Here is a 16,531-nt window from a genome sequence, read left to right on the forward strand (position 1 = left end):
CTACACCCAATATATCAAGTTTTGGATCAAACCAATCCCTTAACGCAAATATTTTATGGGCAAAATTTAAGTCATTTAAGTCTTGGAGGATTGATTGGGTGAACTACTAGTTTTCAGATACGAGATATCCATCCTAGTTAGTAGTCACTATAGATGCATTTGCCCAATTGACACATATGAAGGAATCGATGTTGGACTTATTAGATCCTTAGCGGTTCATTTGAGGAATGGTCATTGGGGATCTCTAGAAAGTCTATTTCATGAAATATATGAGAAATCCAAAGATGTATATATGCTTTATTTTTCACCATGTGGTGAAAACTATATGGCTTAATCAACATATACCTTCAAGATTTAGACAACTAGTGATTACTAGGGATACGTTTGTTTCAACATTAATGAAGTCGTTTGTAAATTGAAAGAACATTGAGTGTTATAATGTATAACTAAGTTTTTGAAAGCCATGGTGAAAGAGAATCCCTTGATTACAGGGCTTTAGATGCACTGGAGAGGGTATTGAGAGGATATGCTGAGGAACATACTAAAACCCTACAGGGGTTGAACGCTAGGATGGTGTGGTATGTGGGGAGCCTTCCTGTGTGGTGGAGGAAAACCTTTTCTTTCCCTTTATTGGTAGATAAAAATCTACTTTTGCGACCCATGTTACGGTTTGTTTTCCTATTATGAACAATGTTGTTGAAGTTGTTTTTTTTCCCGCCAAAAGAAATGCATTAAAACGACTAAAAGGGAAGGGAAATTAATATTTGATTAGGCAAGTGTTTATTGTCTAAGAGCGACCCCTGCACCCAGATACTAGGGCACGTACCTCCAGGAGGGTGATGGTGGTTATTGCGCAACCCCTGTGTTTTGATTGCATATCCGAACATTTCTAGCCTTAGCGGCTGACTGATGAGTCACCACAACCATACTTCTACATTGTTTCACAATAATAAAACTAAAAAAATCCCGAGCCATATATTTCAAGTTCAACAAAAAACCTAACAACCCTCTCAACCAATTACTCTGGTCTGTTCGGACGTGTTAATAACTTCTTCACAATCAGTCTAAACAACAATGTCTGTAACCCCTAGTTGTTGCGTTTGTAACCCTCAATCGTTGTGGCGACAGTATTCGAAGATTCTTGTACACTCCTTGCAAAACCAGAGCTTAGAGAGACATACTAAAATCACCATTAATATAAATCGCTAAAGCTCATTGTTTTGAACAACTTTAGCCTATTTTATTGAGAGCAGGTCAGGTTCACGTACGAGAATATACGAGAACAACCCTGGTCTGTGGATAAATTTTTTTTTGCCCTCTCTTCATTTAATAGATTTTAAATTCACAGACCAGGAGCAGGGACCAAGGACCAAGGACCAAGTACCAGAATGTACTACGTGAACCTGATCCGTTCACTAATTTATTGGCAAATTACAAACGCGACCAAAGTAATCAAAATGCCACAACAATTACGGGCCCATTTGGAAATTGCATCCACCGGTTATGGAGCATAATGTTAATAAAAATAACTTTTTGACCCATTAAAATATATGATTCGTGTCTTTGACTCCCTGTCTCCCTGTAGTCAAGGCTTTGGTCTTTTTCAGGTCTTTTCTCTTCGTTCAGGTACTTATAGAGCCCGAGTTTCCAACTGCCGACCGTTAAGATTTGGAAGCTGAAACCAAGCTGAAACTCCCTCAAGCTTCAAGGCCTCAACCGTCGAGGAAGAGACAGAACCGATTCAACTCCCTCTCATCCGCGTTTTTTGAATGCGTCGGTCTCTGTGTTTCATCCAATTGCATTTCTTTGTTGTTGGGTTTCTGAGATTTCAAGGTCCTCCACTGGATTCGTCTAGAAATGGCTTCTTCATTCTTTAGATTTCTTGTCATTTCCCTGTTGCTTCTTGCCTGCGCATGTGGCTTCCAAAGATGCCATGGCCGGACTTGCACCTTCAAGATGCACCATAGGTTCTCTGAAACAGTGATGTAATGGACTCAAAGAGCAGGAAAAGGAATCTTCTTCGACCATTGGCCAGAGAAGGGAAGTGTAGATTACTATGCCGCTTTGGCTTATCGCCATCGGATCATGAGAGGCCGTGGACTAATTGATGTCGATCCACTGGTCACATTCTCTGGTGACAACTCCTCTTTCCAGATCAACTCGTTGTGATTGTGAGTATCCTATCATAATTTTTTCATGTCTCTTCCATTTCTTGGAGTTGGATTCTGGGGTTGAAGGATTTTGATTCTCTCTCTCTCTAACAAATTCACACGCTGATTATCTTTGGGATTACTGGAGTAGGGTGGGCATTGTAACCTAAGTTGCATCTGTATGATATTCGGTTTTTTTTTTCTTTTTTTTTCCCTTGTGGAAATTCAGTTTGTATTACGCTACTGTTTCACTGGGGACGCCGGCTAAGAAATTTCTGGTGGCGCTGGATACCTGGAGTGACCTGTTCTGGGTCCCGTGTGGTTGCAGAGAATGTGCACCTCTGGTTGGCTCAAATTATGGATTTGTAGGCTATTTTAATTCTTTTGATATTCTTATGTCGTAGTTTCCTTCTCTATTGAAGTATATGTCTCTGTAATTCTTTTCACATCTCGTTCTTTTCTTGGTGGATGTGTGATTTTAGAATTAGAAGTACTAATGGGTATTGGAAATTGTTGGAAATTATTACCGTGTATGGGGATGGACCTGCAGCCTCATGGTTTTAGGATTTCTCAGTCCTCCTGTTTACTCATGATTTTTAATGCAATGATCTTTTCGCTAGATTTTGTTGTAGTCTATATTTGCTTATATTCTTTGGAGCTGAAGGCTGATTTGAAACAACCTTATGTGAAGATTCCCATCAAATTTACAGGATTATCTGCCGGTTGTTTTGCATTTTCCTCTGAGCTTTTATCTCAAACCTGAAAGTTAGTTGGGTAAAACGCTGGTTAGTATTATGATTTGGAAATTAACATTACCACTTGAACTGATAATTAAGAAACCAATAATTAGTGATAATTTGAATCACCCCTCCCTTGGGTGCTGTACTTGCAGAAAGTTTACCTTTGGGAAACCCTGAGTAGTTCCAAATATATATTTTTAGCTGAGTGCTTCAGTGATCAGCCTCTACTTTATAGTGTGGTGTGATAGTTTATTATAGAAGATCTTATGTAGTTTCTTAGCTGAGTGCTTCAGTGATCAGCCAATACTCCATAGCGTGGTGTGACAGTTTATTATAGAAGATTGAATATAGTTCTTTAGCTGAGTGCTTCAGTGATCAGCCTATGCTCTATAGCGCTGTGTGAGTTTATTGTATTCTCTCTTCTTGCTAAATACTGATGTGAGTTGCTTTACCATGCAGCTAGATTTACAATACTAGTGACTAGATAGTGTTTACTTTGCTGGAATTATTGAAAAGAAGGGATCTCGTTGCTGCTCTGAGAAATTTCAGCAAAGGGGGAATTGGTAAAACTAAAGGGAGAGGTAAAATTTAATGGTAAGCATGCTTTATGAGGTAGGAGAGCTGGCCAAATTGGTAGTGCTGGTCGGTGAAATAAGAAAAATGAGTTTTCTTGAGAGACTTATCAGCAGATTTCAGTGGCCAGCAGTAGTAAAAGAAAGAGGGCTTGCAGCAGGATGAAATCAGACCCCTTTTTTGGCCTGCTGTTCTCAAAACTGAACCAATTTTTGGGTGTGGTTTGGACCAATGGTTTAGTTTCTGGTTCCAATGTATGGGCCACTTGCAGATGTGTTTTGGGTTGCAGTTCCAAGAGTTCCTGATTTTCAGAAATCTGATCAGAACACAATGTCGTGGCCTAGTTTAGGGTTTATTTTGTATTTTATTTATTGGTAGTGTGGTTTAGACCCGTTGAGAAACCTGAAAATATTTAGGTTCCTAGTTTTATTTTAGTTTCCTTATAGCTTACGAAACTCCATCTTATCCCATGCAAGAGGAGATTTCTTTCTTTATCTCAGTTTGATTTCTATTAGTTTCTGTTAAACATTGTAAGAGGAACAACCCTAATGCAAGAGCACTTCCTTGGACCAACACAAACCCATTTAGTAGCCTAGATAGAGACGAACCGGTCCAGATTTAGTTTTGGTCCAGTAGAATATTTAGGGGTTTATTTGTGTATTTGGGATTATCTTGTAATCTTTATTTTTATGGGAAAATTAGATATCTAGGAGATTAGTTTTGTTGTTTGAGTTAGTTACTAGTTTTCATGTTTCCTTATTAGACTCAATGTCAGTTGGTAGCATCTATATATACATTGTAGAAGATAGTTGATTATGGAATGAAAATAGAGAGTTTTAACTTTTACCTCACGGGTGTGAGTGTCATGTGTGCTACCTCCCTTCCTCTCCTCATTCCTTGCTTCCCCATTGATCCCCTCTCCTTCTGGTAAGCCCTAACCTTCCCTTTCCCTTATTTCTTATTTCTTCTGTTCTTTTCTTTCCCTCTTCCCTTCCTTTTCTGTGAGTACATTCTCCTATTTTGTCTTCCCATATCTTCGGTCATTAGAGGCACAGTGAGCTGAGAAAAACATCATTCGAACTCAGTGAACCCTTCACAGGTTGGACTGAAACTTTGGGGTTAATCTCACTACCCTAGGGCGACTTAGAACCTAGGATTTAATTCCCCAAATCAATCTCTATTGTGAGAACCTCAACCTGCAACTAGGTCTGGTTATAAACATAGTACCAGGTTTCCAAAACTAGGTTCAAAACTGAAATATTTTGACCAAAACCGTAATTTTGCTCGAAACCTTTACATTTTTTTCTGCAAGTTTCAGTGGTTGGTTTTGAGGGACACATGGCCAAATTAGGTCCCAAAACTCTTAGGACCTATTTAGGAATATTTTTTAAAACCACACCCAACGTGGTAATTTGTCTTCAGCCCATAGGTTGGTAGAAATGATTTGGCCAGGAAAGCACAAAAATTGGGTTTTTCAACCTTCACTGCTGAAACCAGACAAAATGAGTTTGACCCATTTTCGTTCGAAGTATGGAATGTATACTAAATGCTTTGAATAGTTTCAACCGAAATATCAGTAAACAGAAGATCAAAATTTTGGTCGAAACATTGCAAATCTTCAGTATTGCAGGCTGTTTCGTTTCAACATCCTACGAAATAAAAATATTTCAGTTGGTTTTGCGAAATTTCGTTGAAACCTTGCACCATGGTTATAAAGCTATCACCCAGCTCTGTTTCGATTACAATTTATTAAGAACCCCAACATCTCGTTCAATTTGGAAGCCTAGAGGGGAAGTTAGTTTATTCCTTCAATTCTGGTTTTTGTATGTGGTGGAGAAATTGTGAGGTAGAAGAAGACAACCTTTTGTCATATTTTATTCAACACCATGGTTCTTTCATTTCCCAAAATACCATGCCCTTCATCCTTAATCCTACTTTAAGATTCTGTTTATTTACCAAATTGTCATTACCCTTACCTTTTGAACCGTTGATCATCTGGGTGAGTCCATAATGATCCCAAAGCAGAGTTTGTTACCCGGGGCTGGGATTGCAACAAACCCTCCATATGATTTGTTTAATGAAGAAGAATCCTTTCAGGTCCTTATTTCCAAACATTTTCTTGGGTGGATTTCTCAAGTGGCTTAGTGGAGGTGTTTCTTGTTGTGAATTCAGTAAGGCAATCTGGTGGATTCCTGATTTCTATTTTCTGCACTTGATCTCTGCTGAGTAACACATCAGTTCTGAACTCTTATTCCTTACCTGCGATTTCTGTTTTGACTTAAACTTTTCAGATCTGTTTCTGATTAGTTACAATGTTTTATCATTTAAATTATCGCTTGATAAAATCCTGTTGATAATTGCCATTGGCTTGCCTATTGGTTAGTTTTGTTTGATCAGTTACATTACTCTGTTATTCAATTGACTATTCTATTCTGCTAATTTGATTCATAAACTCCTTTAAGTTCTGTTTCTGTTTGATCATAAAAACTTCATCTTTTCTATGTTTTCCATAATTTCTACAACAACGAATTTTCTGAAACTTCAAATCCTGCCATGGGATTTCAAATTAGACTTCAAACATTGCCACCGGCTTCTATGCTGATCACGTTCATGGTTTCAAAATTCAATCTTTGAACTGATTTCCCACTTTAGTTCAAGTCCAAGTTCTGTTATCTCAGTTTCAAAATTCTTCTTTTATTTCAGAGTTCTGTCTTGATATCGTTTCTGATATTCTGTGCTTAAATTGATCATTATTCTGGTCTTGTTAAAACCTCAAATTCTCAGATTTGGAAATTCCTGTCAATTAGGGTTCTTCTGATTTTAGGAATCTGACCATTGGATTGAGCCTAATTTTTTATATTATATTTCCCTTCCAGAGTAGTGGACTCGACCAGCCTTTTGGCCAGATCAGAGCTCTTGATCTTCTGTTATTGCAAATCTCCTGAAATCTGGTTCAAAACTCTTCACTACGATTTTGTTTTCTGCTGGATTTTCTAAACCCTGTCCTGAGGTGATTTGATCCTCATTAATTTAACTAGTTGGGTGGAGAGAAGAAAATTTTCTGATGAGAACCACATGGGGAGGAAGTGGGATTTCAGATTTAATTTTCTGATGTTGAAAACCTAATTGTAGATTATGGTTGCATTATGAGGTATTTCCAGTTAAAATTTTGCATTACAAGCGTGAGAGACAAGAATGGTAAAGAGTAATAATGCAGTGCTAATCCTGAACTAAGGGAATTATGATCAAGAGAAAATTGAATAACTCAATCAAACCAAATTTGATATGCATAAAATTCTGGTAGATTTCTCTAATCAGTCAATACAACAAGTCTGCAAAAGATGACGTAGATCTGACAGACAGAGATTCAGAGATATAGAGTAATCCTGGTAGTAGGAAAGTTGGAAAGCTATATAATTTGATGGCAGGTAGGTCTATTTGGTTTTAGATCAGAATATAACAATGTAATAAGAACCATATAAAGATAACTAGTGACTAGAAAACAGAGTTAGAAATCATGTTTCAGGAATAAGGGTGCCAAACAGCCAAAGTGAGCCACACCTTCCCCTCTGTGCTCACACTTAGGCCAACCCACACTGAATCAGAAGCACAAGTTTGGCATGACGTCTCATACCAGCACACTTCTACTACTTCCAAACATAATTGTCTGTTGAGTTCCTTTCCTCCAATGCACCATGCATGGTACCAAAATGTGAGCCATACTTTCTCTAGTGTTCCTACACTTCGACTGTTTGCTACCGTTTCACCTAAAAGCTTGAACTTGTAGGGAAGGAGAGTGAATGTATACTCCAACTCTCTCCCACATGTGCAGAACAAGATCTCATGGTCCTTCCAAATGGAGCTCACACGACATTTAATTCACGTGGCACCGAGGGAGAAGAAATGTTGGGAAAACTCTTTTGATGCACTTCCCAAGAGCCGAACATTCGATCTTCCTGCTCTGATACCATGTTCACTAGCGTTTGTCCTAAAAGCTTGAACTTGTAGGAAAGGGTAGCGTAAATGTATGCATCAACACGAACTCAGTTGACCCACAATAAATTCAAAACACAAACTTCCTATAATGTTCCATACCACCACTTGCAATCACATCTCAAATCTAGCTCTCTTGAGCCCTCCTCACAAAGTGACCTCAATTGTCATGGTTCCTCACACTTAAGGTCTTCAACGCCTCGTCTCTGAGGTCTTGTGGTGACTCCAGCTAGAGGACTTTTGGTTCTTTTGCCACTGTTAAGATCATAGAAGGGCATACATATCTGTCAAAGTGTTAGACCTGTTGAAGGAGATACGGATGTTGGGTTGTAAACCAATTGATTCACCTCTTGATAAAAAATAAAAAATGCTATGTAAAGACTACGGACAACCTCTACTTGATGTAGAGAAGTATAAGAGATTAGTGGGGAAGTTGATCTATCTCGCTTTTACTCACCTTGATATTGCTTATGTTGTTGGGGGTAGAGAGTCAGTTTATGCATGCTCCTTGGAGCAAGGAGCATGCATTTAGATGTTGTGAATTGCATCCTCAGACATTTAAAGTCTAGTCCAGGAAAAGGATTATTGTACACCAGACATAACCATTTGACGATTGGAGGTTATATTGATGTGATTGGGCAAATTCCATTTCTAACAGAAGATCTACAGAATATTGCACATTTTTAATTGGGAACTTGGTTAGATAAAGAAGCAAAAATAACCTGTTGTGGCTAGATCAAGTGCAAAGGCAGAGTATAGAGCCATATAAGATGGAGTATGCGAGCTCCTATGGCTAAAAAAAAGTCGTTAAAAAATTGGTGTTTGATACTAAGGGCTCCATTCAGCTAAGCTGTATTGTGACAACAAGGCTTCTATAAGCATAGCTCACCCTGTGCAACACAATTGTACAAAGCACATTGAGGTTGATCATCATTTCATTAAGACAAAAATTGACTCTGGTTACATACTTACATCTGCACACTTTTGTGAAGACAAGGAACCAATTAGATGATGTTTTCACCAAATGGATCAATTCCCTTAAGTTCAATACCATCTTGAGCAAGCTGGGCATGTATGACATTTATTCTTTAGCTTGAAGGGGAGTGTTAGAGTACATGTAATAAGGGTTGAATGGGTACTTAGATAAATAACCATGTATTTGACCTCCCTAGGTATCCCCACGTTAGTATGAGGTATTTGTAATCTTGAATTTCTTTTTTGAAGTTAGTAAATATAAGGGATTGATAAATATTATTCACCCGAAAAAGGGAGTGATATCAATTCCTCTCTAAGTTTGTTCTTTCGCAAATTCTTCTTCTTCTCCTAATCTCCTTTCTTCTCATCTTGTACTCTTTTATTGTTGTGAACTATTAGTTGGAATTTAAGTGTTACAAGGTAAGGAGAAAGAGGGAAGGATATGAGGGAAGAAAGAGGATGGCGGTATAACTTGTGGGAGAAGGATCGACTCATCCACCCCTGTATTGATTCCCTTGGCCAATAATGGCAGAGAAATTACATCTATGCACCCCATGCCAATATAACATAGACAAGGGAGGTAAAAAGGTAAAAGTAAAAAAAGTAAAAACGCATTAACACATTACAACATATTACAGCTTAATGGGCATGTGCCTAAAGTATAGTTGTCATGGCGCCAAGGTGAACCAAGGCGTTGGAGGGACGCCTAAGTGCTTAGGCGACAAGTCGCCCGCCTTAAAGCTAGCAAGACGCTTAAAGCGACCAAGTGTTAATTTTTATTTTCCCTCTTTTCTAACGCTATTTAGTATGCTACATATACCTTGTATCATAAAGAATTAACATTAAGCCACATCAAGTCATAAAAAAAATCAAATTTTGTTTTTTGGATGAATAAATAATTCATTACCAAGAAGAGAAGAATATACAAGGGAAAAGGGGGGGGGGGGAGGCCAATTCCAGCAAGAAGACCAGGGCAAATACAAACAACTGTAACAGAACAAACAACTGCAACTACTAATGCAAAGAGAAAATACTAAAATCCACATCAAGATTAGCAACAACAAAAGAGAGGGGGGAGGGGAGGCCAAACCCAGGATGGCATCAGGTGGGATGGAGGAAATCAACATGTAGGTTCCAGGAAGAAATGATGTGGGAATTTCTGGGGGTATTAAGGACTGTCCGATTATGAAAAGAAGAGGTTTTGGATTTAACATCAAAGTGGATAGCATTCCAAATCTTATCCGGAGAACGGGATTTGGGTGTCCATCTACGGATGTTAAGCTCCATCCAGAGGTGATTGATAGTAGCGCAAAATGCCAATTTGCCAATAGTGTCACAGATGGTGGAACCAGAGAAGGTCATATCAATCTAATTCCATTCCCTATTAAAAGGAAGAATGGCTCTTTTATGCAGCCAGCATTGGGAAAGGACAATCTTCCAGATGTGGGAAGAGAAAGGGCATGAGAAGAGGTGGGGGATGTCTTCAGTACCCTGAGGGCAGAGGCAACAAGCAGGGCTGGCAGGGATATGCCGATGTATGAGAAAAGATTGGGTGGGAAGGCAATTGGATAGACAACGCCATAAAGTGAAGCTATGACAGGGAATGTGGTTTTTGAACTACACAACCTTTTGCCAAGAGACCATATGGGAAGAGGTACGGATGAGACACCAAGCGGAGGCAGAGGTAAAGGTTCCATTAAAGGAGGGGAGTCAAATACATTTGTCATCTCTACCTCTGTGGTCAGGGGGAAGAGGGGGAAGGTTAGACCAGAGGTCAAACAGGGGAGGGGGTGAAGGGGGAGGGGAACAACCGGAGGCGAAGATAATAGAAGAGATGGAGGCATTTGGGGGGAGGCCGGAGGAGTAAATGATTCTGGGGGAGATGAGAGAAAGAATACCAGAAGGATGCCCAGGGTCCTTCCAGAGGGAGATAGACTGACCATTACCAATAACGAAGGAGATGGCCGGGAGGGCAACAGATCGATGTTCAAGAATTTTCCGCCAGATCCAGGAGGCATCAGGAATGGAGGGAATGGTCCAGAGGGAATTAGATTTGAGTAAACCCGAGTAGATCTAGTCAACCCAAATGCTTTTGTGCTTAGACATGATCTTCCAAATGAGCTTGAGAATGCCAATAGAGTTGGTGGTTTTGATTCTTCTAATCCCTAGACCACCTTCGGCTTTAAGAAGGCATACCTTTTCCCAGCTTAAGGGTTTAAGGAATTTAGAGGAGTCAGATCCTTTCCAACGAAAGGAACAGAGGTGACTCTTATAGGATTTGATGATGGAAGCAGGAAGGGCATAAGTACCAAACCAATAGAGGTACATTGACTGGAGAACAGATCTAATCAGAGTAAGGAGACCCGCATAGGAGAGAAGCTTACCTTTCCAAAGCTGTAGCCTTTTCCTAAGGTTATCCAACATAGGGGCACAGTGGTGAGCTGAGAGCTTGGAGGAAATCAAGGGAAGACCTAAATATTTCATAGGCAAGGATCTAAGCGGAATACCAGAGAGCTCAGAGAGGGAGTCGCGGACATAAGGCGAGACACCTAAAATGAGATATTGACTTAAGGAGGTATATGTTGAGCCCGAATAAGGATTCAAAGGATTGGAGGGTGGACATGATGGAAGAAATAAAGGTAGAGGATCAGCCTTGGAGAAAATCATGATGCCATCGACGAATGCCAGATGGGTGAGGAGGAGGGATTTATATTTTGGAATGGGAGAAATGAGGTCAAGATCAGTGGCAGATTGGATGGATGGAGATAGGACTTCCAAGGAGAGGGAGAAAAGCAAAGGGGATACGGGGCATACGGGGCATCCTTGGCGGATGCCACGACCCGAGGGAAAGTACCCGACCGGGCTCCCATTCACCAGAACAGAGAAACGGGGGGAGGAAATGCAAACCTGGATCCAGTGAACAAAGGATGGAGGGAAAGCCATTTGAAGTAGCACATTGGAAATGAAATCCCAGCTAATGGTGCCAAAAGTTTTGTGGATGTCAATCTTGAGAAGAGCCGCAGAGGTATGGGACTTGCGGTCAAAACTGCAAACAATCTCATGACAGAGCATAATGTTGTCAGAGATACTCCTTCCAACAATAAAGGTCGATTGATTGGGACTAAAGAGGGAGTCGATGACTTTCTGGATCCTGTTGGCAAGGATTTTAGCAATGTACAGGAGGTTGCATAGGGAAATGGGCCTGTAGTCATTCATGGAAACCACACCTTTTTAGGATGAGATAGAGGTAGGTATGGTTTATCCCCTCAATTTGGCTTGGATTTAGGAAGAAACTCCTTACGACATAAATGAGATCATTTCTGACGGTACTCCAGTAGGAAGAGAAGAAGCCCATGCTGAAGCCATCAGGGCCCGGAGCTTTGTTGAACTTGTGAGAAAGAATGGTCGAGATGATTTCTTCCTCACAGGGGATGGATTGGAGAAAAGGAATAAAATCATCGAGGTCAGACTTGTTAAGGAGATTATGGGGGATGGGGGATGGGGGATGGGGGATGGGGGAGGGGGAGAAGGGTGGGGACTGAAGAGTCTCTGGAAATGAGAGACAACTTCAGCCTTGATGCGATCCGGGGAGAAAAGATTTTCCCCGGTGGAGGAGATAAGCATCGGGATGGAATTGGCATTATTTATGGCCTTAAGAGAGCGATGGAAATAAGCCAAGTTTGAGTCACCTAATTCAAGCCATTTGATTCGGGATTTCTGGCTTAGGAAGCTTTCTTCTTGGTCAAGTAGCAAGGATAAATCAGAAGTGGCTGCTTTCTCTTCCTCAGCAAGGATTGGGTTGAGAAGATCTTGCTGGATTCGAGACTGGATAGAGTGAAGCTTGTCACGGGTAGAAGAGACCCGAGAGGAGATGTTCCCAAAGGTGGATGAGTTCCAGAGCTTTAAGGCAAGTTTCACAATCTTGAGTCTGGTGGCAAAAGAAATAAGAGGGAAAAGAGAACAAGGGGAATGGTTGTGCCAAGCACTATGGACAAGAGAATGAAAATCTGGGTGTGAGACCCACATGTGAAAGAATTTGAAAGGCTTAGGACCAAAGGAGCTGAAAGGAAGGACATGTAATGAGATAGGGTTATGGTCGGAGATCCCCGGAAGACCGAAGCTGGCATGGGAAGAGGGGAATGAGGCAAGCCAAGCTTCATTGACGAGGGCTCTGCCAAGCTGACAGGCCACACGGAGATTTCCAGATCTTCTGTTGTGCCATGTGAGCTTGACACCGGATCATCTGAGGTCGGTGAGGTTAAGATCATCAATGCAGTAGTTGAAAGAGTCAACTGCTTGGGAATCAATGGGATTGCCCCTACTTTTCATGGCTGAACCGAATGATGCGGGTCCGGGTTTCAAGGACTGAAATCGGATCGTTTAGGGCCCACAAGAATGATAAAATACCTCAATTTAAAGGTTGAGGGGCAATTTTGCGAATTCAGGAATATTCAAGCACTTAAAAGAGATGAAAATAGGTTCTAGGGTCAAACTGAAATAGGAAAAGTAAAAGAGGGGGGGTATTCCGGAATTTAAGTTCAGATTAGAGATAATTAGAAACAAAACTTTAGAAAGAAGTGGGCTTTGTGAAAATAACAAAAGATCTGACCTCATGTTAAATTTCAGCAAGTGTTTTAGTTGCAAATAAGTGGTTGTTTATCTTCAACCTTAGGTCTCAACAGAGAACAGAACCAGCGATAACCCAAACTCGTTGGTTATCGATTCTCAGCCACAAGCTCCAACTGAAATCTTCACAAGAAATTGCAGCAGCAAATCTGCTTCCACTGTAGCACCAGCAAACCTCGAGGAACAACTGTACCTGCAACTCAGTCCAGCACAAGGCATAGAACCAGATCTGAACCAGGTTCGAATCTCTTGATAGAAGGATCCTTTGGGGATGAGATTCTAGGATTAAGGTCGCCCAAGTAGGGGAAACATTCGATTAAAACTTCAGCCCTAACAGATCATACAGAAAAGAAATCGATGTGCATCATGAGGGCTGTAATCTACCGCCCAGAACAGGGGTTCAGCCAGTAAGAGGAAAATAAGGAGGAAAGAAGAAGAAGAAGATGAGGGAAAAACCAGAAGAAATAGAGAGGAAGAAAAGAAGAATTTCAGAGAAGAAAACCACCCATGGCAGTCATCGATTCAAACCAAAACATATCTCTTCAAATTCATTCAATTTTTTTCCATCTCAGTTGAGTTCAATAATCCTATTTAAAGACTGAAAACAGTCCTACTTTCCTATTTGAAACAAATATTACATCTAACTAAAATAGAAATAAAATTCTCACTCAAAGAAAAATCTACCATACTAATTCTAACTCTAAAAAAGGAAAGTAAATAAAAGATATGCTAGATCCATCGCCAAACTACATCAGCTCTCCCAGTCTTGAAAGAACTCGACTCCGTCAAGTTTGGCCGTGCTCCCAAGATACCCTTGTAAGTTGCTCGTTGATGAGGTGGCACGTATCTCAAAGCAGAAGATGGGAACATAACACCAAGAGGAAGGAGAGTAGACTAACGTGTCACTGGAGCTGGAGTCAGTCGACGACGTGGCATGTCTGATAATGCATGTGGCCTCATTAAGTACATACGACCTCCTTGCTTCACCTTGATGGTGTTCCGTGCACCATCGTAGAGAATGCCTGCATGTCGCTGCCAAGGTCGCCCTAGAAGAATGTAACAGTGTGCCAATGGGGTGACCAAACAGGTGACATGGTACTGTAGTGGCCCAAACTGTAGATGTACTTGAACAACTGCAGTGGCCTCTTCTTGAGCCGTGGGTCCAAAACCTCGCTCGTGAATCTTCTTGAAAAGCTACTTCTATGGAAGGTTGTGTGCTCGAACAAATTCAGCAGATATAAAATTTGCTTCTACCCCAGTATCAACAATTGCATGAACATCAATAGGGTCGGAGCTGTGCAGGAGAGTACCCTTCTGTCTGAAGAGAGGAGCCTTATCAACTAGTCTATTCGAAAAGGATGAAAGGCTAGCTGAATGAGCTTCTACATCCTCATCTTCATCATCGATAGTATCATCGTCCTCGAGGGGATAAGGATATAAATGAGATTCATCTTCACTCTTCTCTGTTGGCTACTTCTCTGCTACGTTCACAAAACGAGTCATGTTGGGACACTTGTTGGAATAGTGACCCTTCTCGCCACAACTATGGCATATGATATTCTTCACCCCAACACTATCCTTGTTGAACTCTGACCTTTTCTCTTCAACTCTGCGAGCTTCAGGCTTCTTTTCCTCCATACGTGGTGGAGGTCTATAAACTGAAGAAGTCTTGAGCATACCCTTCCAATAAATGGACTTCTCTTCAGCTATCTTGGCATGAGCTGCTGCCACATCAACAGACCTGAAATCAGTGTTAGCCAACTTAAGTCGAATCTCAGTACTTAACCCACTGATATATCGCATCACCCGTTGCTGGTCTGTTTCCTGAAGTCGACACCTTGAAGACAGTTTGTGGAATTTGAGGGTGTAGGAATCCACATCTTTGTTCCCTTGTTGCAAGTTAAGTAATTTATGGAACATTACCTTTTCATAATTAAGAGGAACAAATTTTTCAGTTAGGATTTGCTTCATGACCTCCCAATTGGTAACGGGTTCAAGCCTTCTGACAAACCTTGCATGTAGTACATCATCCCACCATGAACGTGCATACCCAATAAACTTGGTGATGATGAGTTCACACTTCTTCACGTCTGGAAGAGACTTATACACAAAAATTCTCTCCACTTTGGTAACCCAGTCAAGAAATTCCTCAGGTCCCTTTTCACCACTGAACTCGGGAACCTCAACTTTGATGCCATAATCTCTGTCAGAAAATTGCCAGGTAACATCCTGTGGAATAACTGGATCAAGTTGCTACCTCTGAGGTGTATCTTCGATCTGTAAAGTGTTGAGCTGAGGAGGTAATGTAGAGGATTCTTCTTCAGCTCGTTTGTCGGACCTCTTCATAAAGGCAATCATCTCTTCCATAAACTTGTCTAACTTGGCTTCAGTCCTCTCAAGCCTAGCATCAATATTCTGTTGGTTCTCGGTTAACTCATGTTTGAGATTTAAAATGTAACCGCAAGCGTACGGATCAGTGTAGCTACGGGTCGAACTCAAGGAGAGCAACCACTTTATTTATTTTTTCTTTTAATAATGCGAAAGTGAACCTATTAATGGTTGTGATCTAATTCTAACTACCGTCCTAAACATATGTATCTAAAATAACGTCCTAACCATTCATCATCTAAGAATGTAAAGACACAAGCCACGCAATTAAAGTTAAATAAATAAATAAGTGAAAATAAACAACCCACGCAATTAAAAATAAAAAATAAAGGGAAAAAAATGCTGAAATAAAAATAAAGTAAAAGAAATAGGAGAAAGCTAGAGAGAGACTCACAAGTAGGTTTCTCTACTTAGCCCGAGGGATGCATCATAATATGAGCTTCCCTACTTGACCAGAGAGTCACTCTTACAAGGGTTACTCTACTTGGCTTTAGGGAAAGGGAGACAATTAAAATAAAAGCAATAAATTGATGGTTCTATGGCTAAGAGGGGCAAAGTCAACACATACACTAGCCATGAACCTTGGGGGAAAGGGATAGCAATAATGTAATGACCGAAATTAAAATCCTAAATTAAGAAAGAAAGGGTAGTCAGAAGAGGGAATGAGAGGGGGGAGAGAAGACTATTGAGGGAGCCTACTTACTTGAACTTCAATGCTTGAACTTGAAAGCTTGGGTGATTTGAGATACTACCAGTACTAAAAACCAGATCTGGAATAAACCAAATCTGAAATTTCTAGTACTAGAGAAAACAAATCTTTAAAAAAAAATTGAACTTGAAAAAAAAAGATGCTCCACGGCTCGTGATCTTGTCACCTAGATCTAAGCCTAGAACTATAACTTTAAAAATTATAACTCAATTGCATAGATCATAAACATAAAAAGGCTGAATAAGAATAAAAGAGTGCTTGCATTAATTGACATAAAAAAACTATTACAAAAGTGATTAAAGCAAAAATAAAGAAGAACTAAAACTAAAGAGAGAGAGAGGGAGAGAAAGAAGAAAACTAAGCATAAACTAGAAAGT

General features: G+C 40.3%; 1 pseudogene; it reads left to right on the plus strand.

Moving 5' to 3' along the window:
- Positions 1-1,593: 1,593 nt before the first annotated feature.
- The window catches only part of LOC122072654, a 38,077-nt pseudogene continuing 23,139 nt past the window's right edge, over positions 1,594-16,531 (plus strand).

The sequence above is a fragment of the Macadamia integrifolia genome, chromosome 3, assembly GCF_013358625.1.
Source record: "Macadamia integrifolia cultivar HAES 741 chromosome 3, SCU_Mint_v3, whole genome shotgun sequence".
In the NCBI taxonomy this organism is placed as follows: Eukaryota; Viridiplantae; Streptophyta; class Magnoliopsida; order Proteales; family Proteaceae; genus Macadamia; species Macadamia integrifolia.